This window comes from Hyaena hyaena, unplaced genomic scaffold, assembly GCF_003009895.1.
Source record: "Hyaena hyaena isolate Hyena2069 unplaced genomic scaffold, ASM300989v1 scaffold_331, whole genome shotgun sequence".
NCBI classification, from domain to species: Eukaryota; Metazoa; Chordata; class Mammalia; order Carnivora; family Hyaenidae; genus Hyaena; species Hyaena hyaena.
This window is the reverse complement of record NW_024080965.1, coordinates 526,640-533,446: the sequence shown is the minus strand read 5'-3', so window position 1 is coordinate 533,446 and position 6,807 is coordinate 526,640. Positions and strand designations below refer to the sequence as shown.

Sequence of the window (6,807 nt, the reverse complement as noted above, 5' to 3'; positions counted from 1 at the left end):
TGAGCTTAAGATTCTCTCTCCCTTTCCCTCTGCCCCTCCCTACTCTCACTGTCTCACATGTGTTCTCTCTCAAGAAAGAGAGAGAGAGAGAGAGAGAGATAGAGAGAGAGAGAAAGAAAGAAAGAAAGAAAGAAAGAAAGAAAGAAAGAAAGAAAGAAAAAAAGAAAAATAAATCCTTTTATGTTCATAAGATATCATACTATTCACCTCTGAAAAATAAAATTCTTTTCATATGTGGCTCAAACTAACAATAATTCTTTAATTGCATAAAATATCCATCCCACATTTAAACTGTTCCCCAAATCTTGTGAAGGTAATCTTTCTGTAAGGAAAATATGGTTATATCACTTCCCGCACTAAATTATTTTAACATATCAATATTGTCACATAATGTAAATGCGAACAGTACAAAGTGGTTGGGGTAAGACAGAAGAGTGCCCCTCTTCCTCCACTCTTTCTCTTCTCTCCTTTCCATCCAGTCCATCTCCCCACAAGTATCAAGGGTTGATTTCATGTGTTTTCTTCCAGTAAGTTTCCAGACATTCACATGCAAGCAGGTGCATATATAGATGCATCCCTAACACAGAATACAAAGGGATCACACCCTACACACTCTCCTGTGACTTGCTTTGTTCCTTTGAAAACCTTTCTTGGACATCTTTCCATGTCAGTAAAAATAAAAGTCCTTCAGCGGTTCCTGTCTCCCTCTCTCACTGGAGTGCCATCTCTACCAAGTAGCATGTAGTTCCCTGAGTGCACCACACTCCCTCATACCTTAGTGGCCATGTGCATGTCATTTCCTCTGTCTGGAATGTCTTCTTTCTGGGGATCCAATAAGTTCTTACCCTCTCCAAAGCCTCCCCTGCCCTTGGGAAAGAATTGGGCTTTCTTCCCAGTTCCCAAAATGCCCTTGGTATTCTTCTCTCATCACACTCACCATGTGAGATTTCTTTGTCTTCTTTTCCCGTGATACTACAAGCTCAGAGGCTACCCTCAGAGTCATAACCAACTCTTAGTCTCAGGGCTGAGTCAGAAGTGGTGCTTAAGAAATAGTAATTACTGAGCTCCTTCTTCCATCCACAGAGATCAAGAACATCTTATGGTAATAGAAATACCCTATTTCTATTACAGAGACACTGCCCTCCCCACATGTTTCAGTCAGTTGGATACTAGGGGGACAGGCCTGGAGAGGACGAAGGTTGAGATTCTGCAAAACTGGTTGGCATTGAAGGGGATTCTCTGAGTGACCATAAGCCAAGACTCCTCTGTTTCGGGGCTCTTTTGAGGCCCTTCTAACTGGGACCTATTGTGTGAAGGCAAAAATTTTGGTAAGAGTAGTTGGGGACATATGTAACAATGGCCTCAAGCCCACCAGCCTGACCTTGGCATTTCAGGGGCAGGCAGAGTGAGAATTCCTGAACAATGCTTCTATCAAGACAACAAAGCCACGTTTGACTAAAACAAATAAGACATTTTTATAGTGGGTGGGATAGGGAGGGTCCTTCTTCCCTGAGATAATTAGGCTGAGGCTAAGATGAAAAGGGATCATAGGTATGGGCTAGCTGGGTTGAGTCCATTGAATTTCTGGGAGGGACAATGGAGTTCCATCCAAGCCACCTGCATGGAAGGTGTGGTAGACACTATGAGTTTGCCCATCATACATTCATCCAACCATCTTCTAGTGTGCTTTCCTCTCACATGGTTGCAATCAAGGTATCATCTGGGGCTGCAGTCTCACTGGAAGAAGTGACTGGGGAGGGCTCTACTTCCAAGTTCATTTACATGGTTGCTTGCAGAAGTCAGTTCCTTATGGGCTATGGGACTGAGGACTGAAGACTTTAGTTTCTCAATGCCTGTAGGCTGGTAGCTTCCCTTAGTTCCTTGTCATGTGAGTCTCTCCATAGGGCAGCAAACAACATGGCAGCTGACTTCATCAGAACAAGTAAGGAAGAGAGCCTGAGAGAGCAAGCAAGATGGAATCCACAGTCTTTTAATAACCTAACCTCAGAAATGACATTCCCTCACTTTTGGCACATTCTATTCTTTAGAAGCAAATCTGTGGGTACAGCCCACACCCAAGGGAAGGTCATTCTGCAAGGGGAGAGAGATTACATAGCAAGCAGGGATCAGTGGGGACCATCACAGAGACTGCCTACTGCTTGTAAAGGCCCCCAGTACCAGGACGAACATCTTTATCCTCTCACCTGTGTCCCCACTTTCTCCCCCTATGACCATGGCCATATAAGGCAAGCATCCCCATAGTCCTGGATGCCTCTCCCAAGTGAGGATCCAGGACAGCCGCAGAAGGACTTTGGTCTCAGAAGACATGGACCCAGAACTTGGGTGTCCCAGATGATAGAGCAGGTAGATATATTTGGCATGGCCAATGTCACTGGTTAGCAGACAGACTGGGTGTAGAGTAGAACTAGGGAGGACCAGACTGGGGCCTAGAGGCACTGGCTCTCCTGGGGCTGGTCAGATGCACAAGGCTACAACCAGGCCATAAGTCCAGCTTAGAGTCTTTCCCAAATAGGGAGGGGTTGCTTGGATGGGTCTTCTTAAGGGCCAGCCCTGCCCAACTTGGCTATATTTGGGCCCCACTTACCTGGGTGGTGGTTTGAGCATCACTATCTTAGTTGCAAAGAAAAGGGTGTCCAGGGACCAGCAGAGGTCTGTGAACCTCAAGAATGAAGAAAGTATAGTCTTTGTAATTTCCCCCTAAGCATGACCTCAGTCCATTTTGGTGGACCTATTTTTTTCCCATCTCTGATCCTTCCTTCCTTTTTGTTTTTGTTCCCCAACTCCCATTTCTCCAACTCCATCTTTTCTCTCAATTTTACACCCTAAAGCCTAGGGCACAGGACACCCCTAAAATTGAGCCTCTACTCTCTACTAGGGCATGGCAAAATTTGGGAGGACTCTTCTCCCCTGCCTTTACCACCCAAGGCAAAGGAGGGGTTTGGAGAGTACTCAAGTGAGCGCCGGAAGACCCAAGACACTAGCAATCCTGGGTCTTCCTACACTACTTCCACAGAAACCCACAAGAGGGCGCTCTCCATTCTGCACCTATAGTCTCCAACCAACTTCCCTGAACACTACCCAAACGGAGACTGGACAAATGGGACAGAAAACTGTCACATACAGGAAGACTTAGAAGGGCATGGTTGGAGTATGAAGAAAAGTGTGGTCCACATGAGTCCCAGCATCCTTCCAGGAGCTTGAAGAAGGTCAGTCCTCAGACCACTTGTCAGCCTCAGGTTTCAAAAGGCAGAATGGCCAGTACTTCTTCCAAGCTCCACTCCCCGTCTCTGCCAATGTGCAACACTCCTCCGGGAGGGGACCAGGTACTACTCATCTTGGTGTCCTCAGGGCCTAGAGGAATGAATGATGCAACAAACACATGAGCAAACAATCAAAGCCTCTTAAGGCACGTTTGAGATGGCATGTGTACAGACATATTCACTGGAGCATTATTTGGGATCTCACAAAAAGGAAACAAATTCACTGCCCATCAGTAGAGGACTGAGTGTGAGTGTAATAGTGTGCATCCATGAGAAGAATGAGACCGCTCTAAATACATGGGCGTGGAGCAAACTCAAGGGATAGTGTCAGGTGTGGAGAACAAGATGTAGAACACAGCACAGGCCAGGCTACCCTCCAAGTGTGCTCTGTGGGGAGAGAATAGTATGTTTGAATATGCATAGGAAAGCTCAGGAAAGATGTCCAAGGAGATTAGCTCTGGCTCTCTGGAGAGAGCAACGGAATACCTGACCTAGAGGGTGGAAGGAAGGCTGACTTGTCACTGTTTGCAGCTGTTTGGATTTTGTACAGTGTGAGTAAAGTATTTATTCAAAACAAAGTGTAAGCACACACACTTGGAGCCACACACTTGGATCGCCCTCCTCGTTCTGCCAATTACCTGCTGTGTGATTGTGAGCACGTTACAGTAGTCTTTGAGGATCAGTTTCTTCATCTGTAAAAAGAGTGTGTTGGAAGTCTGCCCAGTGCTCTGAGAATTGCCAAAGGTGTTTCTGTGGCACATTTGGGGAGCCCAAGGGTTTGCTGACGGCACTGCCATTTGTAGCACTACACACAGATGACGAATGAGCACACACCTCTGACCGGGACAGGCTGAAGTCTTGTGAGAGATCGACAGTGTGATCCTTGACTCCACTGATCTTGATCAGAGACCAGTTGAAGTGCCCTCTCAGGGTTCACCTGCCAGGAGACATTATCTATTGGATTCTCTTGTTCCACTTCAATAACCATGGCCAGGACCAACCTTCAGGGACTCTGTCTCAACACCAGAAGATCATGTCATAAAATCCCTCCCTTGCTTCCTCTATCCTGGTATCTTACCCGTGAAAGAATGGTGCTAAAACAAAGGAACAAACGTAACATGTAGTCATCTGGGGTTTTGCAAAGATAAGTGCTAGAAACTTCCCGGTTAATGGCCTTCAGAGACATTCTCTCTAAAGTGGGTGCCAGCTTGGGGCACTGCAGAACTGCACCCCGGTGTCCAGGCTATGCATACCGGGAATACCGTCATTCATCATTTTTTTTTTCATTTGACAAAAATTAATTCAGTTCCTTCGCTCTGCCATGGTTGTAAAGGAGAATAAGCTGCCTGAGGAAGTTACGACCCGCTGGTGAAGGTACACGATTAGACAAACCAATAATAGTAAAACGCATACCAAGCATCAGAGAGACAGCCAGGCTTTCTAGAGGTAGCAGGCAGAGGTACAGGACCCAGGGGCAGGGGTCAGCCGACTCCTCTGGGAGGAAGCGAGGATAGAGTGAGCGCAGGTGCTAGTGAAGAGAAGCAGTTCTGTGCCAGCTGTTGTGAAGGTGCGGTAGTGGATGTAAATGGCTAGCGAAGGACCCAACACACTGTAAGTGTTCCATCAGCTCCGGGAAGCACAGGAAGAAATTTCCCCAGATGCCCAGGCCTGAGCGCAGGGCTGTCATCACCCTGAAGTGCCACAAGGCGGAGCTCACCACTTGTTAACAGTGCGTTCTGGGTCCTGTCCCTCCAGTTACAGTGCGGCTGGCCTCCCCTGACCCAGAGGCTGGTTATTTCCACCTTGCAAAGCTATTGACAGACCGCCCGCACACACGCAGACACTGCAGCCGCTGCTAAGCGTGGGGCTCCTGACAGCCCTGTCCTAGTGTTTTCTCTTAAAGTCCAGGATTTGTTCCTCTGGACTCGCTCTCCCCACCTCAGAATAGCTCCGAGTCCCAAAAATAGCCACCAGTTCTGTTTTTTCCACCCTTCCTGGTTTTTCCCACCCACACGAAGCATCCACGGAGCCTGGCCTTAGAGCAGCATGGAGGAGGGCGAGGCACTGGCCGCGGCACCTCTGGGCCACATAGGCCAGCAGAACTTCAGCTCCTGCAAAGACCCCAGTCCCTCTACAGAGGGGATGAAAAGGTATTTTCCCACAGGTCTCCTTCCAGAGTTAGAAATGCACTTGGTTTTGAGCCCCCCTTCCACCCCTGTCCCTACCCTGATGGCTCCTGGAGAGGATTGGATGGCTCCGTGCTCTGGAGTGAGACAGATCTGTTGCCCTGAACTCACTCTGCTGGTGACCTTGGGCAAGTTACATCACCTCCATGGTCATCTTCCATGAAATAGAGATTAAAAGAAGATCTAACATTTTACTTTATGGGATATTGAGGGATCAGTTGTTCTGGGAAAAGGGAATATCCACAAGTCATTTGATTCCTTTTCTCCCCTCACCCAGGGAACATCTTTAAACACACAACTGAAATTGACATACAGGAAAAGAAAAAGAAAAGAAAAGAAAGAAACTGACATACAGGTAACTTCTGAAAAGAAGGGGCGGCTCCCTGACAGATGGCTTCAAGCCAAAGAGGTGAACCTGGGTTCAGGTGAGGGCTGGCAGGAAATCAGCACTCTCCCTTTTTAACTCTCTCCCAACAGGACTCTGGCTGAAGTTGGGGACTGACAAGCACAGGATCTGACAGGGTCAGGAAAAGGACAGCAGAAGGGTTTCCAGGCAGAGGAATCACTTGGATGGACTTCATGGGTCTGTTCCTGGGGTTCTATCTGTCCTCTCAAGCAGATATAGGTTCCTATGGGGGCACCTGGGTGGCTTGGTTAAGCGTCTAACTTCGGCTCAGGTCATGACCTCACAGCCTGCGAGTTTGAGCCCCGCATCGGGCTCTGTGCTGACAGCTCAGAGCCTGGAGCCTCCTTCAGATTCTATCTCCCTCTCTCACTGATCCTCTCTTGCTGGTGCCTGTGCCCAGCTCAGTGCCTGGCCCATAGAGGGCAGCCTTCTGGGGTCAAGAGTGACCAGAGCCTTCATCCCTTGGCATCATTGGTTTTGTCAGGACTCATTACAGCCAAACAACGATTTAGCCACTTTTGGAAGATGAGAGGCCATCCCAAAGGGCCCCACACAAACTGCAGTTTGCTTCTCGGTGAAACTGAGCTGGACCACACTGAAGGTTTTGGAACTGTGTTTTTCAGAACCCCTCAGAGACAAGGAGGCAGGAACCTTGTGTGGCAAGGTTAGGCAACAAATGTTCAACCCCCCTGTCTCCGTTTCACTGGAGAAGCTCAAAAAGAGGTCCTGTTTTTCAATGAGATGTAAAGAACAATAAAGGAAAATCCACACAACTTATTTGTGCAATTTAACAGTTATAAAATGAACACCCCATAATGCGTGTCAAGAAATGGAACGTTGCCTGCACCCCAGGATCCACCTGAATGGCCTTCTGCTTGCCATCTTAGAGGCCCCAGACTTGATTTTAAGGGAGCCAACAACCTGGCACAAGCTG

General features: G+C 47.9%; 1 long non-coding RNA gene across 1 annotated transcript; it reads right to left on the bottom strand.

The window, feature by feature from the left end:
• Positions 1-1,492: 1,492 nt before the first annotated feature.
• On the bottom strand, positions 1,493-3,327 carry LOC120243221. The gene is made up of 3 exons (XR_005531247.1): positions 3,143-3,327; positions 2,606-2,680; positions 1,493-1,956 (listed from the first exon to the last, which is right to left on the bottom strand). It is a non-coding gene; the product is annotated as an uncharacterized LOC120243221 (long non-coding RNA).
• Between the last annotated feature and the right edge of the window lie 3,480 nt (positions 3,328-6,807).